We start from the raw sequence: 21,437 nt of genomic DNA, 5'->3' as shown, positions 1-21,437 counted from the left end.
GTGGGTCCAGATTAGTAATGCTGAGAGAGGTACGCTATATTCATGTCAGCAAGCCCAAACAGCAGTTGCTTTGGATGACTTAACTGTTTTGGAGTTAATTGTCTTGTATGTGGGATTCTTGGGGTTTGTTTTGTTTGCTCTTTGGGAGGTTTCTGTGAGCTGTTGGAGACCCTGGCACAACAGCGGCCTTATGTCCCAAGGCTGCTGTGTTAAGTGTGGAGCGATGATTATGGATGGGAGCTTGCTGAAACAGAGTTGCAGTCTGGAGCTGAGAAAAGTAAATCCTTGGACTCTTAGCCATCCCTTTCATGCTGCTGCCTGTCATTTTCTGCTGAAGAACAGTGTGAGGCCGATAGCCACGAGGCACAGATCAGATGTAGAAACACAAAGGACTGGAAAAGAGCTGTGGAAACATAAATGGTTGGTATTACAAAAGAGACCAGATTTTTTTGGTGCCTGACAATTGCAAATTCTGCTTGGAATCGAGTTTGCTGCTCAAGTGTGGAATTTGTCCAGTGTGGGATTAAGCAATGCATTGTTGCCTTGAGAACAGCACTTGAAAAACTGTCACACTTTGCTGGTGGATCAGATGGGAATCCTGAAACTTAGATGATGAAGGTCAAAGCCTGTGCAGTGTTAAGCACCTACTACAAAAACACCATTGCTTGAAACTGAGGATCTTCAACATCTTGTGGAAAGAGATCTGAAATTAGACACCTCTCTTTAGAGTCAGCGTTAACTCCCTCTGTAGTTTTCTTTTTAAAAGCCAGAGTTTTAAGATTCATGCTAGTAACTCAGTAGTCTTAAGCCAAACCATTGTGTTTTCAAATCAATATGCAAGTATAAAAAAGTAATAATAGACTTGCCAAATAAAATTGGGGCAAAACCCACCAGACCACTACTGAAGTTGTAATCTCTGTGATGGGTGGTTAGGAGTTATGTTCATAAATCAGTTTTCTGTCTGCATTGAAATTTTTGCCAAAGAAAATTTTCTCAGTAGGTTTGGCTCTCTGAAAACTGGTCATAGGTTGTATTTGCATCTGGATGAATCTGGATAAAGTAGTTTGCAGCATATCCTTGTGTATTTGAAACGTTATCCCTTGGAAATTACTGGCATATCTAGACTTCAGAACTTATTCTTGTTGGCTTGTGCAACCAAATTTTTTTTTGTTTTGCAGCTCCAGATTCTCCTTTCCCTCTGCCAATTTCCACTCTCTATTGATTTCTCTTCTTTCTTGCTTCCTTTCTCCCCATCACTGCTGCTTGCACACTAATTTTCTCTCTACCCTTTGCTACCCTTTCCATTAGCTCTGATTCATGTGGCTACCTAAACCAACAAAAATCTCATGTTGATACCATGCTCATTTCAGTTCAGTGATAACCTTGTCTGTCTCCTTCTGGTTGCCCCTCTTCTTTCAAACCTTAGTAGCAATTTAGACCGATCTTAAGCCTGGGATGGCTGACACACCGTACGTGTGATCCACAGCTGCTGCGCAGGGCAGTGACTGGCTGTAGAGCAGTTGGTGTGTGTGCTGCTGGAGCATCCTCCTGTGCAAGCTTCGGTCAACTGTTTTTGCTGTCTTTCCCCCCAGAATCTGGCCTAACAGTTTCACGCTCTTAACAACTTGCTCTAATTATATTAAAACGCTCATAGATAACGTATTAGTGAATACAAGTAGATTTTTCCTCCTCTGAATGTTTTCCAGTTTCATTTAAAGTTGATGATTCACAAATACCTGAGCAGAGACACTAGCATACCCTGAACTGGTGTGATGCGCTGTGCTGGTGTTCTTCCACTTGACTGTTGGTGAATCCTGTTTCCAGTCTGGCCTGCATGTTGTGGTGGTTTGGGTTTTGTTTGGTTTTTTTTGGTTTGGTTTGGTTTTTTGTCATTGTGTTTATCTGCTTGTTAGCCTGTTTTGGCACTGTCAATTCTGAGCAGTGATTTGCTGAACTTAAATAACCCAAGTTTTGAACTTTCTGACCAGTCTTATTAAATGGTGACAGTCAAGGAGAAAAAAGCCTGCTCTTGACAAACTGCCCTATGAATAGACTAAAATAATAGACTAAAATTAGCCCTGTCATTCTTCCTTTTGCTTTTAGCTGTCTTCAGGTAATTATAATTGGCAAAGCCAACCAAGCTATACCTCAAATAAGCTGAGCTTTTAATGCCTTTTTTTTTTTTTAAAGATTTGCCTTTCTAAGTAAAACAGATAATAAAGATTATGTTAACAGCTGCATTTTGTTACAGAGTGTGTATCTGACAAACAATGAACCAGTGGTAAATTAAGGGCAAATATTCAAGCAGAATAAAATAATAATCAAGGAGTGGAGTAGACAGCAAATGCAGCTGATGCTAGGGAGGGCTGGGTCTAGTCCCACTTCTGATGTTTTGGTTAGTTAAAAGCTGTGATTATGTTCCACATGAACTGCAACTTTGTATGTGCATTTTGCATTTATTAGCTATGTTATGAAGATGATACAGATGGAGACAAAACTGCTACGGAGGACTTGGGATGGAACAAACATGTTAATGAGCCTATGCAAAAATGCATCTATTAGCCAGATGGTGAGTTACACTGGCATTAGCTTCTGTTTACCGTCTGTTTAATCCTCAGAAAGAGGCAGGAAAGGAGCTACAGTGGTGTAGAGGAACAGCAAACAGTAATAGTGCAGTAACCTTCACAATATGTCCTGAATGTTCCTTTTCTTAAGTAGACTGAAATACACATTTTTGGTATCTAGCAGTGGATACTAAAATACTGCAAATTCTGTATGTTTTTTTGATGTTCAGTTCTCTCCTTCATCCTCCCATCCCAGCATTCCCTGAAAAAGGAACACAAGTAGTCCCTCGTCTTGAGCAAAACGCCATCATTTATAGCAAGTTACAATTTAAAAAAAAGTGCTTTAAACCACTACACAATGTGTACCCCTGGGAGGAAAAACAAAAAGGTCCTGAATTTAGAAAGACCTTAAGGGCAACTAGTCCTGTCACCTTCTCAATAAAAATGTTGTGTTTTGTTTTCTTTTTAAATGCAGTTTGCTGTCTTAAACTTCTCAAATTATGCAGCAACAAAGTCAGAAAAAATAATTGGTAAAAGTGGTATCGACATAGGTCTGTATTTTAGGCTGAAACCAGAAAGATGAATTGATTAACATTGTCCTATGCAAAGGCACTTGAATGTCCCAGTGTATTTTTGCTTTGTTCACTAGAGGGTAGCAGAGAGAGCAAGCGAGAGCATTTCAGCACAGCTTGTGCTCTGCAGAAATGAGTTCACTTGCTAGCTTCTATATTCGCAGACAAATCTGGTGCCCTTCAGGCTCCTTGGCAGAGCAGAAAGGGCACGTTTGATGCTGCAAGTATAAACCAACAGTGTAAAACTTAAGAGCATTCTTAATGCAGTTTGTTACAATTCTAAATCATTCCTGGTTTTAGCATTGTTAATAATTGTATTTTTTAAAGCTTATAAATATAAGCATTTTCAAGAGTCACTTTTTCAGGAAGCATATTTTTAGGAGGACTATATTGTGTGTCAGAGACACTGTCAAATTTAAGTAGTAGATAATTTTAAAATTAAATTTTAAAAAACCCAAATATTTTGTAGTAGCAATTTTTAAAACACGATACCTTGAACTTAGAAGGTTACTGCTCTTCTAGGCTGTCTTTGTATATGATCCATGGAAATAAGCACCTGCAGTCCAAAAATTTCTGGTGCAACCACACTAAATACCTGCACTGTGCCCATGGTTCCCCCCGGTTCACCTTCCCCCCCAACACAGTGCTGGGAGCTGCTGGCACTGAGCAGGAGTCACGAACCTGTTGGGCAAACATGCCTGTATTCAGTATTGTTCATAATCCGTTTTGACATGGAAGAAGGAACATGTTAGGCTTTCTGAACTGAAGCCTGTATCTCAGCACAACTACAGATCTCTGTGCAATATGCCACAAAGAAAAATTACAAAATGTTACAAAATTCTACACTTTTTCTTAAGAAAACATATTTCTTATTGTATCCTGTTGTTATGCAGGAGTATATCCCTATTTTATGCTGTCTAGTCTTTCTCTCTGCTTTCCTTTTTTTTTTTTTTTGTACTTCATATCTACTCTTATTTCTCTTTCCTTATTAATTTTCTTGCATTTTATCTATTTAAATTATCCAATAACAGAGACCATGTGGCATGTTTACTATTACTGCCTGAAAATTCAACAGATTTCAGTATGAGTTACCTGTATCCTTTCCAGAGTACAGATCTCTGAAATAATATAACGAAAAAAGTTTTAAAACCTATGTTGAAGAGTAGCCATCTACTCTTAGGTATCAACAGGCAAACAAAAAATGTTGCCCTATAGCATCACACCCCTGCCACCAATATTTATTGTGTTGTCTGCTCTCTGGCCTTTAAGAAAGAAGATTTTAAAGTTATGCAGTTTTATGAGGTGTTGTTAAAGGTAATACTTAACTGACTGAAGCTGATGTTGTTACTATGTTAGAAATAATTGGGTTTTTTCCAAAATAATTCATATTGTGGTTTGCCTTTGCCTGTGATGTTGTAGAAAATTGGACCAGGAAAAACCTACTTCGATTTTTTTGCCCTTCTGTGTTGTGTGCAACCTCTTGGGCACAGGGTAATAAAAACGGACATTTCATTAAGTAGTGAGACTATTTGCCAACAAGAGGAGCCATTTGAAGTATTGCTCATTTCTCAAATAGCATCTAAGGTCCAAAGAAACACCTCTTTGTAATCTGTTTACATTGTACTTGTAAAGGAAGAGTATGTACTGAAAATCTGTGTTGCCATCCTCCCTTCCCCTTCCTGTCCCCACACACATGCAAAGATGAGATGTCCCCTAATGTGCGAGCTGCCTCTTGCAACCTTTGAAGCTTTTGTAGGTGCCTTTGTGCCAGCCCTGCATTGCAGATGGGGAGGCGGGCATCTTCTCAGGTGTTGCCCAGCTTGAAGTTCCGCCCATCAAGTGCTTTTTGTGGGAAAAAAGATATTTGGGAAACCTTTGAATGGCTCATCCATTTGCATTGAAACCTTTGTCAATTTCTACCTCACTTCTGGTCTGAATTCCACAAAGAGACTGAAATCCACAGAGGGGATTCATAAATGTGCTCCTTATTAAATATTATGCAAAACAAAGAAGAAAACATGGTGTAGAGAACTGTCCTTGATTTGCTGGTTCAGATGTTTCATGATTAAACATTTAGAAACCAAAACTGAAATATAAACTCACTTTGTATGCTGTATAAAAAATTAAATACGGTCCTTTTCATCAAATTGAATTACCACATCAGTCTTCAAAGACTTTGGAGGCTTTGGAAGCTTCATGTTGCAGCACAGCAGACAGATGTCCTGCCTAGGGTTGGAGCTTTATTGTGTTTTACTTGTGTGATGGATCATGTCTGTGCTCTGTTCTTTTATCTCTGTTATAGAAGACATTTTGGACTTTGATGCATACCAGGGAGTGTAAATAATGCAATTGATTCTGATGTGCTCCAGTGAGAGGGAGCAAGCAAAGGCTAGATATCTCATCTACCTGAACTCTGGCTTGGAATTAGCTGCAAAACCAGTTATATAGACCTTTCCAAATAAGTTTCTTGTGCATTTTTAATGAATTGTTTTAAGACAACTTTTCAAAAAAAATTCCACACAATTATGACATTCATATTTACAGATATACTACTAGTTATTTATCTTTACAGTAAAGCTGCTCAGGAAACTGAGACTTGAATAGCAGTTCTGAGACTGCCACTCCGCCACAACGGTAATTTGTGCAGTCTGAAGCAACTCCTTACTACCCTTCCCTTCATCACAAGAAGCTCACATCTGCTTTTCCCCCATTGTTTTAAGCCTGTGGTTTTCAGCTCCTCCTCCTCCCCACCTCCAGTCTGCAGATTCCTGTATAGCAAATGTACAGGAGCCTGCTGACAATGTGCTCACCTGTCTTCACTGAGGGTGAGAGGAGCCTAATACTCTCTATTATGGCATATTTTATTTAAAAAGTATGTCAGAAAGTATGGGGAATATAAGCATCTGTGATGTAAGTAACAAGCACTCACCTAGGGGGTGCTCATTTAGAATCCGGTAGAACTTCCCAGACCCAGTCTCTGCAGTCATGTGTAGTATTCCAGTTAAACATAACTGGTTTGAAGTTCATATTTGTCAAGGATCCTGTTAGTGGTTGTATAATGTGTATATGTTGAAACTCCAATACCCCATGCCCCAGAACAACATGAGCACCAGTCTCTCCTAGACCCACAACTTTGGTGTTTGGGGCTGTAGTGATTTGGGGAATCTATGTTTGAAATATTACTTCCTGCCGCTGTTTTTATTTTATGATCTTTTCTTCCATCCATTGACTCTGTGTTTTTTGCCCATAATTTGCTAAAAGATAAGCACCAACCTGCTGTGTTTTGAGTCTTGTCATGTGGGTTCTTAAAGCTTTCATGTAGGCTGAAGGAACCTCCGTTTCTTTGGCTTCTCAAGTGTTTTTTCTACACAGAAGTTATGTATCTATTGTTTAAGGACAACTTTTCACCAGAAAAGGATGAAGAGCCAGTGTTATGCATGCCATGATAATATCACCTAGATAACATTAGTATCATTGGACACTGATGTTTTAAACTGCACTGCTCCTGTGGTTTGGGATCCTGCTTTCCCTAGCGTTAGCCCTCTGGTGAGCCTGACAGTTTTTCTCCAGATGTTTCCAACAGATGTTGTCTCAGTATGGATGGAAAAATTGGCCTCAATTTCATAATCAAAGGCCAGCTCATGTAGATACACGGGCCATTCTATTGTATGTATTGAATAGAATTTATGCAATATCAAAGTACCTAACAGTGATGAAATAGAAATGTGATGATTTCTTGTCATCCCTGCTTATTTGTCTCATCTGTTTTTTTCCTTCTGTTGTCTCCTTGTTATTTGTCAATGGGTATGCTTTTTTTGAAGGTGAGCTTGTCTATTTATGTTTAGAAAATGCCAATCATTTTATTGATCCTATCAAATCATAAGGAATAGTAGTGTGATTCCACATGCATAGCATATGCATAGGAATATTTAAGAATTTTATGAGTTTTCTTACACTGTACTTATGAGCCCCCAGAGTATTTTACATGCATTCAGGCCACTTCAGTTCTTGTGCTTGATGTAATTAAACTGGACTGTCGAATTTCTTTTAACTAATGAACCTTGATGACCTCTCATTAATAAACAACGTGTTAAATGATAAATTTCTTCAAACATGGACTTACTATTCAAGAAGCTAGTGAAAATAATAGTTTGGAAAGCACAAAACCATCTACAAAGTTAGAGTTTATGTAAGGATAGCCTAAAATATGGAGAAGTTTCAGTAGAGACTGAAATGTTTTGAAAGTGGCATGATCATGCAAAACCACACAAGGATACAAATGGCAAGTGTGCATGTATGCACATTGCCTCCATAAGCCATTCAACTAATTTTTGCTCAGTGCCAAACCTTACATTGCTGTTATTTCCACCTTCCCGTTCCTGTCGCTGCAGGTGTATGTTAACTAGTTGTTGCAGGCTTGTGGTTTAGAAATACCTTTGCCTTCCCCTCTCCCCAGTGCGCTGGTGACTTGTGAACACCGCACCTCTTCCTTTTTGTGTTTCACTTCATCTGAGAAGCACAAAGTCTGACAAGCTTTCACGGTGGGTTTCACATTTCCTCTGTGAAATGGTGACAGAGCTGATGCCATTTGTTAAATATTTTTACGCCTGCCCCATGATTATGCTCTATGCATGGCCGTGCACTTCAGAAGAAGAGGATGGTGGAGGAGTACAGCCAGGATTAATCCTCTCACAAGGGTGCCCAACTCCTGCAGCTGACTTTGTGCCAGTGGGAGACACAAGCCGGACACTGGTGCCCCTTCTATTCTGCCATATCATTGGTCCCCTTTGAAATTGTCTTCTATAAAATTCCTCCAAGGTAAGGTACAAGTTACATTGGTTTGTAAGGAAGAAGAAAAAAGAGCCTTAGTTGAACCAACCTCTTTACCGTTCCCAGCCTTATCCACTAGAAACGACAGCAAGTTATTTTTAAAGGATTGGTAGAATCTTGTGTAAATTAGGTTTAGTAGACAGACAGATGTGTATGTGGCCATGTGTGTACAGCCACGTGCCTGAAGCACGTGTCCCTGTTCTAGCTTGCTGTGAGTTCCCTTTATTTTGATTCCTTGTTACAGAGTGACTGAGTAATCTCATTAAAAATTGTCCAAAGCCCTGCACTTAAGATAGTCTCATTGCATTGCCTTAGGTGAATATAGATATCCTTTGAATATAGGCATCCTAGGGAAACTAGGACAGTGTACTTGGTGAGTATGTGCTTCCATGTAGCACCTAGAAACTTAGTTTGGACACTTAATGTCAATAGTGTAACAGGTGATTTCAATTCTTAACCTTTTGAGCATTTTAATAATAAAAACTGCATATATTGTGATCTGTGAGTGCTTTTATCATTTGGTATTAATACCTTTTTCTGTCTCTCCCCAACTTATGTTTTTGGTTAAGAAGAAGTGTGGGTTGTAAATCTAGTAAGTGGCTGATTTCATATAGTCTACATAAATGAGAGTTATGAAAGCACAGTGTGTTTAGCGAGGGAAGGCCTGTGCTGACCTTGCCTCCCTGAGGACAAGGGGTGTTCTGGATGCCATTCCACAGTCTTTCATTTTTATTGGATGTTTGGAATATCTTCATTGAGAAGTTACTGGCTTTTGTTACAGATTTTAAGGGTATGACCTATGAGGTATGGAGGCAAGGATTGTCCACAGGGTGCCTAGAGGTTTTAATAATTTAAAATGTTTAATATATCCTAGTTGTCAGGAATGTCCAGGGAAGGGAGTGCAGGGGAAGTCACCATCACCAGCAGTGCTTTCTTTGCAGCAGTGGGAGCACTTGTGCAATGGGGATGAGAGAATATTTTGACCATTTTAGTTTTTTTAATCTCTCTTGTATTTATGCATAGGGGAAGTGTATTTGGCACATTGTAAGCAGTGATTTTTCTCAAACAAGACAGCACTAAATGAAGCTGCACAACAGACTCCAATCCCTGGGGTTAGGTCAGGAAAGTCCCCTTTAGATAGAAAGGGAAAAGGGGTATTTAGGTGCAGCCTTGCCTGCTTTGTCTCTGTCGGGCATGCAAAACCGTGGGATTAGCAGATGCAGTTTAAGTGGCCTCATGCTGGAAGTGGCACAATAGTTCGTTGGTGCATAACTTGTGTCTGTTGACCTGGTTGCTGGTGCCTCGGTGCTAATGCCCAGACAGAGGAGTCAGCAGTCACTTTCACTGTGTCTGCTTTGTAAGAACAGTCAGGGGAATAAAGCAAATGCCCGGTGGAGATTAAATCTATACACACTGAGTCTTCATTCGCAAAGTCCTAACGGTGGTGGTAGAAGCAGGAGGGGAAACGACAGGTTTTTACAGAGTTATTAATTCTCTTTTGCTGAGGAAAAAGACAAAATGCAGTCTCAGGAACTTTGCATCGCACTGGATGGTTTCTCATACGAATCCGGTTGATTAATAGGTGATGTGGGCAGTGACAGCTTTCTGGTGCACCTTCTGCCTGCCAGAGCCCTGACATGTGAGTACATGATATGCAGAACTTCCACATGAGCTCTGAATTTCAGCAGTAATTTGTCTTCAGTATCTCAAGATAGAGCTAAATACGTTAATGATTTTAATTTTTCCTGGGTATTTCTTAATCCAGGCCTCATTTGTCTTAATGATTTGTCTAACTTCCAGTAAGTTTTTGAATAACTGGGTAGGTTAGAGAAGCCTCAAGAGAAGTAAGGCAGTTAACTTCATTGAAACTTTGTGGATTTTGGACACGAGTTATTTATGCTCTTTTGAAAGTCTAATCAGTAGTTCTACTTGTTATTTTTCTGTTTTTGAAAGAAGCAGAAAGTAGTGCTGGTAAGTTTTATGTATTCATTTTTTGTACAAGATACTGTATTGCGTGCATCTCTTGGGGTTTGTTTGAGTTGCTGCTCTGGCTGCTCTGCTGCAGCAAAGAAACTGCTTAATAAAGTTAATTCACTGTTTTGATCAGAAGCTTTTTTTTTTCTCTCCAAACAAGAATAAGCTCTTTCCTGTGTTTCCTTGTAGTCCTCTTGTAGCATTACAGGCTCCTTTGTTCTTTTCTGTTCTCGCTAGGGAACTACCCCAGTTTCAGCAGCAAGGCAGACTGCTTGCCAAGCCACCTCCTCTTGAGCTGAGCTCCAGCACCACAGACCAGCCTGGAGTGTGAGACTGGGGAGCCGCTGTACGACAGCAGGCAAAGGCACAGCAAGCAGCAGGAGCAAAAAGAAACTTCTTAAGGCTGTCTTTAAAAATCTGCTATGTGAATGTGCCAACAGATAGGATGTATCCAGAGAAGGAGCAAATTTTTTTGAATTGTTATTTACATTGTCCTTGGCTTTAGCAGAAGATCTTGCTCTATAGACTATTTTCAGAGGTTACCTAGTGACAGTATTGTTGGCTTTTCTGAATAAGTACAGTGAGACCAGGCGAAAAGCAGCAGTGGTATCTAAAACGTGTTGGTTTTATATAATAGTGGGTCCTCTCTCCTGAACTTTCCTGCTATCTTCTCAGCGCTGCAGAGGCATCCCAAGACATTGCTGTCACTAGAGCAGCAGAGAGGAGCAATAGCTCCTTCCTACAAAGGGCATGCAGCAGCTTGGCCTTTGGTCACGACCTGGAGGGCGTAAGGAAAACATTGAGGAGAAGTATCCAAACAAGGACCTGAAAGAGGTTGCTGGCAATGAAATGGAGATGGGGAGAGGAATTGGAAGAGAATTTCCTCAGAAAGAGAAGCTCACCCAACTCTGAGCCCCCCTCCTTAAGCTGGCTGCAGTGAGTTTCCCATCTGCAGGTTTTCCTTCTGGTGACAAGGAGGAGATTAGAAAGTAATCAGTGAGGGAGTATGTGTGTGGTTTTAGGGAAATAGAGAGGGATCCAGCCTGTCATGTTCTTCCTTGCATGGGATTTTCCTTGCTAATACATTTAGGAGACCAATAAAATACGATAGAAACTATTCAGTGTCATTAGAGCTCTGTGCCTTCAATAAACCCTGGGGTCATTCAGCAGGTCTAATCTTCTCTTTTTTTAGGCTTTAGGTATTCTTGCATTTTTGTTCTTAGGACCTGACCGTTCTTATTGAGCAAACATTGCTTATAATTATTTTACACGCACTTTTATTTCTAATGCGAAGCATTAAAACTTGCTTGTAAATAAAGTAATAACTTCTTACTTTAAGTACAACTCAGTATTTCCTGTAATTTGTGCTAGGCTTATAGGGAGTAAATATCTGTATTTGTTACTTATGTGAGTATGAGGAGCAGTTCAAAAAGTTCAGATGATGGTAGACAGCAGCTATTTTACTTTTTGAAGAGGAAAGCCTCTTATTAGTTGATATTTCAGAATGAGTCTTCCAAGCAAACACAAAATTTTATGTTAAAGCAAAATATTTTGTACTTCTTTGGAAGTGTTTGACTAGATTGGGTGATCTCATGTGATGACTGTTTGGAAGGCTGGGGCTATATATCTATGTCTGCATCTACATCTGGGGCTATATTATTTATATATATTTTTAAAATATGATTTAAAAATATGATTAAAATATTTTAAAAATATTATTAATATGATTTTAAAAATATTATTAAAATATAATTAAAAATATTATTTAAAAAATTATTTAAATATGTCTCCACCTGGAGACATTAATATCACTACAACAGCAGAATTCAGTATAAATTCCTGATGCAGCTGTCAAAGATATGTTAACATAGTATGCAGGGACATATTCTGCAAAGATTAATGGTCTTTCTGTAGTTTACGCTTGATGTGCTCTGACGTTTGAGAAAAGTACTTCATGACTAGGTTGATACCTAATTAATGTTATTGATGACTTTACTGGAATATAGATACCATGAATGAAAAAAAGGTGGCATGAGATTTCATGACTGGCATAAATCTTCATGTAAAAAGGCTCCCTAGCAATCGCACAGCCTTTCTCAGTGCCCTTCTGAAATATTTTAAAATGGATCACCAATTGTCTATACTCTGGCACAGCTAACTGAAGGCAATAGTTTGAGATCTCAGTTGTGCTTTTACTGATGACAGTAACAGTTCTGATAGTAAATATTGTAAGTTTTATCAGGTAAACCCAATTTAGCAAGTGTTTCAGAACATAAATTTTAGTCTGTTCCACCATTTTTCTTTAAAGCTAAGAAAACAATTTTAAACAATTCACTGAATTGGGATTTTGGATGTGTTTTACTTTGAGTCAGATATCTAGTGTTTCATGCTCATCTCGTGTACCATATGTTGTCTCTTTCTATGAATCACAAGGACTAGCAATTATTCCATTACTTTCTGAGAAAAAGAAAGTAGTATGAAAATATTTTAAACAATTTGAAACTAATAATAATTAAAAGATCCTTTACACTTGATTATGTCTTATCTGATGCTAGCCTGCCAGCAGGCTAAAGTAATACAGCAGAAGTTGAGATCATATGAAGTGTTCATCTATGTGAAGTAAAAGCATACTTAAATTAAAAATATTACATAATTTTCTGCATCAGTGGCTGAGTGGTTGAAACCTCTCCAAATTTGAGTTCTTAAGACTTCTCTGAATTAAATTCTCATCATTAATCCCTGGGGCTGTTGAGATTATTATCACTGATTTTCAGGGATTTTGGACATCCTTGGTGTCCTGTAGGGGAGCTGCTTGATGCTGAGCATCTCAAGAGAGCAGAGTTGCAACAACACAGCTGGTTTCTTGGAAGAGACCCTGTATCTGTATTAATAGGCAGGATTCACTCCACTTTCACAAGAAAGGAGAGTTTTTTACCCTTGTAACTTTGCATTGTCACAACAACAACAACAAAGTTTTGATTGAGAACACTAGGAGTTAAATGCCATATACTGGATAAAATTACACCTTGCATCTGCCTGTTCAATTATACAAATTTTAATTTCCTGAATCAAATTGTCTGAGCCAGGCTCTCAGTCCAACAGGTGTCATAAATGGGGCTGAGCCATTCAGCATCTTTTGAGAATTAGTCCTGTATATTTGTCTGTCTATTAACATAAAAACAGAGCTGTGGCTCACTGAAGTACATAAATGGTATTTTCCATTGTTGCTAAGAGTGTATTTTAATTACGGTAACTGATTGCTTTTGCATATTCCAGTGCTAGGGTTCTTATTTGTTGGGTTTAAGTATGTATTTAATATAAGGAAATAAGTATCTGTGGTTTCTTAAGCTTTAGATTTGAAAAAAACATTTGTGAATAAATGTAAGTAGACATAAAAGAGTGCAGTATAGAATAAATTTTAAAGGAGTAAAATGTATTAACATCCTGCAGCTTATGTCTCATCAGTGCAGTTCCTGAGGCTCAGTGGACCTGCAGTGATTCCTCACTTGCATTAGGGATGTAGAAAGTCTACCAGCAGAGTAAAGGAGATTAAACAGGAGATGAAGCTAAAACTCATTTTATTTTGTAACAATGTTTTTTAGCAAAAGCCTGGTTTTATCTGTACTTTGGACTAAACTTCTACATCTCTCCTTGTCTATGATTTGCTCTCAATAAGCTGCAGATAAAGTTGTTGCAAATAACTCAATGCATACCATTGTACAGGGGAAATGCTTCCTAGATTTTTTTTTTTGTCCTTTAGCCATCATTCACGTTCCCAATTTGTGAATTTAACAGGACTATTCACTTATAAATTTGTGGAATTAGGGGTTTTTAAGGTGTTTTATAAAACAAATATTAGCAGAAATTGAAAGGAAGGCCCCTTTCTTCTTGGGTAGATGTTGGAAACCACGAGGTTTGCAGCATCACTCCTCTCTCTGTCTCTCAAGAAGTATTACATTATTTGAGGCAGTGTAGTTGATTCAGCTAGAGACCTTGTCTCATCTTTCCCCGTTGTGTGTTGGTGAAACCTTGGTCTGGTTGGTTTGGGCTGTGGGTTCAGACTGGACCTGGCAGAGGAGGATGTTTGAACCTGCCTCTTGCACCACTCCTGATCTGGGGTTTTGTGGTAGCAGAATAGCATTGTGGCACGTGCTGGGTACACGGAGGAAAGGCTGGTGTAAGCTCCTCTCCTGGCTTAGACTCGTCCCCACTGAACATGCTGGTGTTTACAGGTTCTGCCCATCACAGGTTGAGTTTCCTCCCTTGCTGTGAATTGACCTGAGGCACCTTCACTATGTGCAGGGAAGCCAAGTGCAATAATGCCCAGCACTAGGATCTCGTCCTGTGAAGCTAACTGTGGGCCTCAGAGGCACTGTGGAATTGTGGTTTTCCCAGCAAATGAAGGAGAAGATCTGGACTTTACCTGAAGAAGCGTGTGGGAGTCTCCTGTATTTCTTGAGTTGAATGGTGAGATTTAAAAAAACAGCCAACCAACCCAAAAAACCCCAAACAAACAAACAAAATAATAAAAACCACAACAAACAAAAAACAAAACAAAAACAAGGCAAAACCACCAAAAAAACCCCAAACCCAAACAAGCTAGTATTTACTGTTAATAGGTTAGCTTTTATAACAGCTAATTATTTTGTAAGCTGTTTTGGTGCTTTATAGTTTCATGTTAGTTTCTTATTTAAAAAAAATACTATTCATCATCTGAGTTGTGTATAATGAAGGGTTTGTGGTTGGCTGCCATGCAAAATGGGTTGTTAATTAGCCATTTTCTATACCATGTGTAAATTAGCTAAGTGATGAAGTAGTTCAGGTAGCGATTTAAATTCATCTACTTATACACCAAGGCCCATGAATGCCCGGGAAAATTTGAGAATTTTGGAAAGTGTTCTCTTGTTTTTTTTTTCTTATTTAGGGGAGGTTTTTGTATTTGTTTGATTTTAAGATCAATGTCTATAAATTACATATTCAACACAAAAATTGAAATTCAAGCATGAAGTCACTTTGCTATGGCTGTGTTTCCTCACTAATACTCTTACAGCTCATGTCCACTGGTAAAACTAAGTGGTGGTGGTTTAGTTTTTTGCTCTGTATTTTGTTTTCTTGCTGTTTGGTTTTTGGTTTGTTGGGTTTTTTTTTTTGGTTGGTTGGTTGTTTTTCAGGGCATAGGGTGGGCATGAAAAACTAAACAATTTTACTTTCCTCTTTTCACAGCATTTGGTGGTTATATATCTCATTTTCAGTAAAAACTAAAAAATCATGGTTCAATTAACTAATTGTATGATTTTACTCTGAAAACTCAGTCCAAAATCTGCAGTAAAAAAAAAATAAAAATGTTTTATGTTTAATGTATATGGGATTCTTGTTTAATATTCTTAGAGATCTAGAAAAGAACACAAGCAGTCAGTCTCTATGGCTAAAGTTGTTCAGAGGCCTTCAGCTTTATTCTGCATTTACTAACATCTATTTTTAAAAATTATTTCCCCACAAGACAATTATGATATAGCACACATTAATTTTATGTGAGCAGGGATAAATAACACTAACATTTGTTCCACATGTTAAAATAGCTGAACCTTAAAATATGAGTGAGTCACAGCTGTTGTGACTCGGCTCTCCTGGGGCTGCATGGGCATCCCACAGGATGGGATCTAATGTCTTATTTAGATGTCTCAAGTGACTTGGCTCTCCTGGAGCTGCATGGACATCCCACAGGATGGGATCTAGTCTCTTATGTAGGTGTCTCAAGTAGGCGCTGGCTTTTGCACGAGAGTGATCCACTCCCATCCAGCCAAGTGTAACTGCCTGCACCTCCTGGGCAGTTGTTGGGAACTTGTGTCTCTGGAGACATGCAACAGGCAATCTCGCCTGCTTGCCTGAGGTGTTTGCCTTTATCTGTCAACTGTCTAAGGAGCACAAATACCTCAGGGGAATGAAGCATGCAGTTTCACTGATGTGAATGCCTGCCTGCCAGGTCTTGCATGAGCATCTCAGCCAAGGGAGAGGGAAGGCTGTAAGCATTTTCTGCTCTTTGAGTTGCGTTGAGGCCACTCCACAGCCAAAGATTTAATGGTCATGGAGCAAATGAAGGTGGATCCAGGCTCCAAGGCAGGGAGTAGGGTGTTCTGCTGTCTGATCACTGTTTCTAAGGCAGTTCTTGCTTTTAAAATGCTTATGCCATGATCAAAAGTGTAAAATGCTTACATGTGCTTCCATCTTTGCTGCCACTACTGCAGTCTTGACCACATTTCATTTTTCAGCATTTTTAAATAACTTAAGCTGTTTGCTGGAGTCTGTGTGTCTTGGAGCACAGCTGATCAGCAGATGCCTCGCTACCATAAGCATATGTGGGGATAATTAAGGTTAACACACAATAACTTTTCCTAGAAATATAAGGTGTCACCTAGTGAGTTGCAGTGCCTAGAAGGTTAGGTAGTTATGGATAATAAGCGAATCATGTCTGTCCTACAACTTAAGTAGGTTTTAAGTTTCACTTTTGCATTTTATTTCCTTGGCACTTTATTTTTCTGCTGCCTTTGGGCTCCTGGGGGAGCTCTTAGCATGTAGGGACTTTGTGGCTTCCTTCTCTCATCAGCAAATTACTACTCATCATTCACAGCTTTTCTCATCAAAAGCTGGAATTAATGTATACTACAACTAGTGCTATCTAGAGTTTTCTTTTTTTTTTTTTTTTTTTTTACTAGTCAAGTGAGGCACGTCTTGGAGACATTTCTGAGCTGATTTTCCTAGTTTCTCTGATGTCTGTCAAGGAAGGGGTTGATTATGTCTTTTATCTTGGCCTTGGGGGTGTCATCATATGTGTAGGAAGGAAGGACAGGTGGAAAATGGTAGAATGGGAAAGAGGGTTTTTCTGTTGAGTGAGTACCAGTGCTGACAAATGGACATCACTTGAATTGCACACAGCCTTTTTTATCTCTTGTCCTTCGTTCTCACCAGCATATATGCTGAGAGTGTCCAGGACAATGAATTGTATTTCCCCTTTATTAACTACTTTGTTGTCATATGAGGGCAGTCTTACTAGGCCTTCCTTGCCTGGATCATGACAAGTAAAGGAGTGAGTGGAGCTGGCATATTTTATTTTAAAGTGGAAGAAGTCAAGAAAAGCGGCAGCAGCAGAGATTGGGTGTTCCAGCTCTTTAGATACTTCTCATTTTCCTGCACTGATGCCCACAGACACTAAAACCAACATCAAAGAGAGAAACAAATAAGTATATGTGCTTGTTCAACAGCCAAGAATGAGTTTAGTATAATCATTCAAAGTTATTTATTTTGTGATTCACTAAAATAAAAAAATAGTTTGTTAGCTGGGGGTAATTTTACTTGCTGTAAAATTGTTTCATTTATGAATGATAATGTACTGAAAAATATATAATAGTAAAAGTAATAGTCAAATTTTGAAATGATACTTAGATATTGTGCCCCAAGAGTGACCTGAATTCATAATGTCTTGGTTGAAATAGCAGACCATGATGTGTGGATCACTCTTAAGTTCTGTATTTTTGTATTAGGGTCTGTGATACAGTGCCTTCATTTTCACCTGGAGCACTGTGTGCAGATCTGGGCACCACAGTATAAAAAAGATATTAAGCTACTAGAGGGTGTCCAGAAGGGCGATACAAAGTTGGTGAAGGGTTTGGAGAGGATGCTGCATGAGGAGTCACTAAAGTCACTTGGTTTGTTAAGCCTACAGAAGAGGAGACTGAGGGGAGAACTCGTCACGGTCTACAGCTTCTTCACAAGGGGAGAAAGAGGGTCAGGCACTGAGCTCTTCTCTTTAGTGACCAGTGACAGAACCTGAGGGAATGGCAGGACGATGTGCCAGGGCAGGTTTAGGTTGGACATTACGAAAAGGTTCGTCACCCAGAGGGTGCTGGAGCACTGGAACAGGCTCCCTAGGGAGGTGTCACAGCCCCAAGCCTGACAGTGTCCAAGAAGAGACTGGACAACACCCTCAGACACATGGTGTGAACTGTGGGGTTGTCATATGCGGGGACAGGAGTTGGACTTGATGATCCTTGTGGGTTCATTCCAACTCAGGACATTCTGTGATTTATTTCTGGAAGTCTCAGTAATGAAACTTCATCGTCATTAACCAAGAACTGTAAAAATTCTCTCTACATTAAGGTTTCAGTTTGATCAGTTTTATGTGCTTTTTATAAATAATGCTAATTTTAAATAAAGTATCATGTAAATATATTTCATTGGGAAATAGTGTATGAGCAAAGCTAGGATCTGGTTATAAAGTTTTTTAGCTAGATAATATGCTATAATATCACTCTAACAAAAGGCTAAGTAGAAAAAATGAGATTTAGTTTGTAGAGATACAGTTTGCAAGATTTTGTCCATCTTCAAAGAGAGGCCAGATCAGACATTGGCTCTGTGGTGATACATTTTTATTCAATTCATTTGCAATCATTTCCCGTTATAGTAGCCTGGGACTATAAGGCTTAGGAGAAGAAAGTGTTTTTAGGAAAAAAATTCATTTCAGTCAAAGTGAGAAACTAGCATATAGGAATTGTGGTAGACAGAGAGGAAGGAATGAAAGTGGTGGATGAAGAAAAGGGGAGGGATTTAAAATAATAATTAAAAAAATAATTAAGGGAGGCCCACAAAAAATGTGCCATTTGAAGCACAATGCTAATTAAATGATCACAGAGAGAGACTGAGAAGAAAGAGTAAAATTTCTGCTTTTTTTTTTTTTTTATATCTTAGTTAAGGAAAGTATAAGCTGTAAATATCCCCAGTAGCATTATTGCCTCTTTAAAACCCACTTGACATGTGCAGTAAAAAACAATGCCTAGATGGATTTCCCCACATTGGCCCTCCAGGTGAAATTTATGGTGTTAACACAGTTGGGTGTTACAGAAATCTGATTTTATCTTATGCTGTCTTATGAGTGACTGTATGGAGATTGCAATGATGCTAATGCCATAATTTCTAAGGCGTCACCCCATCCCCCTTTGGATATTGTTGGACTAGTGTTCAGCAACTTGTGTCATGAGAACCTTTTAAGGATGATGTAGGTAGGATTGATTGCTGGTAGAACAAGGTATTATACAAATTAACGATATTTTTAAAATATTCAAGTATTTCAAAATACAAAAAATTAGTAAACCAGAGAATTAAAAAAATCCACATCACAAATCCTACACCAGAGTTCAGTAAACAAGGTTATTAAGTTAATATTCTGAATTTCTATCTTGATGCTTTCAAAAATAGCATCTAGTCAGCCACCCTTCAGACAAAATCTCTTGGTACTGAAGATGGCTCATTAAGAGCAAACATCCTGCTTCTGCATTTGAAAAAGCCAAAGAATTAAGGCATTTTTTCCAGGACAGGGATATTTTTAACTTCACAGGCCAGCTTTGTGGACAGGCTACAAAAGATGCCCCAGCAGTGTGGGAGCACCATGTCCGTGGATGGTGAAACAGTTTCCTCTGAGCAGCGCAGCAGTAGCACCAGTGGCTTCCCAGGGCCGCTTAAGCTCTGATCCCTTGGCTGTTTATTAACATCCTGCTCCACTGGTCCTGCTGCAGATTTTTTCTTTAGGTACCCTAAATTATATCCATCATTCTTTATTCTTCAGATCTATTGGATTATTCGAATTCAAATTATGAAGGGAATTTCTCAGTAAATAATGGCCTCCACTTTGAAATAAATTAAAACTAATAAAATGCTAGCTGTATTGGAATAGAGAATCAGTTGAAGTTGTTTCCCCAAACACAGTGCACTTCGTGGGTGTTTCCTCCAACTGCAACTGATTTGAAAGGAAGAGAAACTTTTTTCACGGGAATGTAGGTCAGCCAGCAGTACAAACCCCTTTTTTATCCACAAAGGCCCCATATTTGACAGTCTATATATAAATAAGTAATGATTGCATGTGGACAAAACAAGCTAAGCAAGTTATAAAGCTCGGAGCAAAAGCAGCTAGACAGTCTCCATCCAGTCGGTGCCTCTGATTCACTTTGAGGTGGTCTCCAGAGCCTCCACCACAAAAATGAGCTATCATTCAGCACGTCTGAAGCATCTTCCCTTGCCTCCCGGGCCTACAGCCAGTCGTCATGCATGTCCCAGCTGTGTTCAATCTCAGCACGGGAGCATTTCGCTGCCAAGCTGGCCACCAAGGTCAGAGCCCAGGGGCAGCTAGCCAGTGGGGCTGGGAGATGGGGCAGCTGTACTCATCTCTGATTTTCCTCTTGCATCTCTGTCTCTGAGAAGTAACAACTTCATCTTAATGAGGATAATGAGGCAAGTCGAAGTATTTGCAGATGTCAGTGGTGTGACCCAAGAGATGGGAGAAGATGAGCTACAGCATATTTCTTGATGAGGTGATTCTGTATTGGGGAAGTGAAAGGGCTGGGAAGGTGAAGGCTGCAATAACGTGGGGCAAGGTGTGAATGAAGTGTGCATGCGAAAGTATTATTAAGTTGTGTGAGGATCATCATTCAGGTGGCTAAACTATTGTATGTTGATTCAACATCTGTCTTTGCCCCACTGTGCTTTTTTGTGTTCTTCATGATAGATGACTCCATCCCATTAAATCACATTTGAGTGGGCTCCCCAAAGAGTCACCCTCTACTGCTTCTGAAAAATTGAATTTATACCCAAGGGGTGATGTTTTCAGAAAGACTTTTTTTTTTCCTTGTAAAAATACTCTTCTCTTGGCCTGTTTGTACACCACTGCATTCAAATCCCATTATTTATGTGACCATAAATAGATATTACTGCTCTGTAAAGTGTGTCGTGAAAAAGACACCATGTAAACTGACATATATAGAAATAAACTGTATTGTAAACTAGGACTTACTCTGGAGTAACTTCTGCACTTAATCTATCTGGACAAGAGCTGTTGTTAATGGTTTTGTGTAGCATAATGGTTTTGTCACAGAATATGCATGTGATGAAGTAAGATACACTTTCAGGACTGCTGTGCTTTTCCTTAGCAGGTCATGACAACGTCTTATGGGCTGATGTACAGCAAACAGATGAGAAAATGTATTAAACTCCTATGGATCAGTAAAATGGCAACTCTGTCCTTGCTACTGTGTCTCATATGTAATTCCCTGCTTCTCCAGATGAATTGTGCCAATTTAGAGAGCAGTTTATGGTACTAGAAGGATGTCAACATGATATCTTCCACTGAAAACTTTGGTGCCAAAGTTCTAACATATCTTCAGCCAGTAGTCTCCAAATCTGAGGTGTGTCATGGCTGGTTTATTCCCTATTCTTTCTTTTTTTCCCTTAAATTATACATAAACCTTAAAAATAAACAAACAAAAAGCACAACAAACCACCTCGTAAACACCATTCGTTATGGCCCCAGTATGCATTCATGTGTATTTTAGCAGGTTTGGTCTACTCAAGATGAGAAATCTACGTTTCCAAAAGGTGAGCAGAATGAGATGATGAAGGAAAAGTAGACCTTTATTTATTTATTTACTCTTTGGTTAAGCTTCAGCTTCTGAAA

General features: G+C 39.1%; 1 protein-coding gene across 5 annotated transcripts in view; it reads left to right on the top strand.

Annotated features, from left to right (window-relative positions):
• KIAA1217 (KIAA1217 ortholog) overlaps positions 1–21,437 on the top strand; it is a 361,882-nt gene that overhangs the window by 70,908 nt on the left and 269,537 nt on the right. The window contains exon 1 of one of the 5 annotated variants that reach the window (XM_065050732.1): positions 9,376–9,605. The exons of the other annotated variants lie outside the window; for them this stretch is intronic. The gene's annotated coding sequence lies outside the window, so the exon portion shown is untranslated. Of the gene's footprint in view, positions 1–9,375; positions 9,606–21,437 lie in introns of those variants that run through there. 5 annotated transcript variants of the gene reach the window in all.

The sequence above is a fragment of the Columba livia genome, chromosome 2 (assembly GCF_036013475.1).
Source record: "Columba livia isolate bColLiv1 breed racing homer chromosome 2, bColLiv1.pat.W.v2, whole genome shotgun sequence".
In the NCBI taxonomy this organism is placed as follows: Eukaryota; Metazoa; Chordata; class Aves; order Columbiformes; family Columbidae; genus Columba; species Columba livia.
Note: the sequence above shows the minus strand (reverse complement) of the source record. Positions and strands in the feature narration are given on the sequence as shown.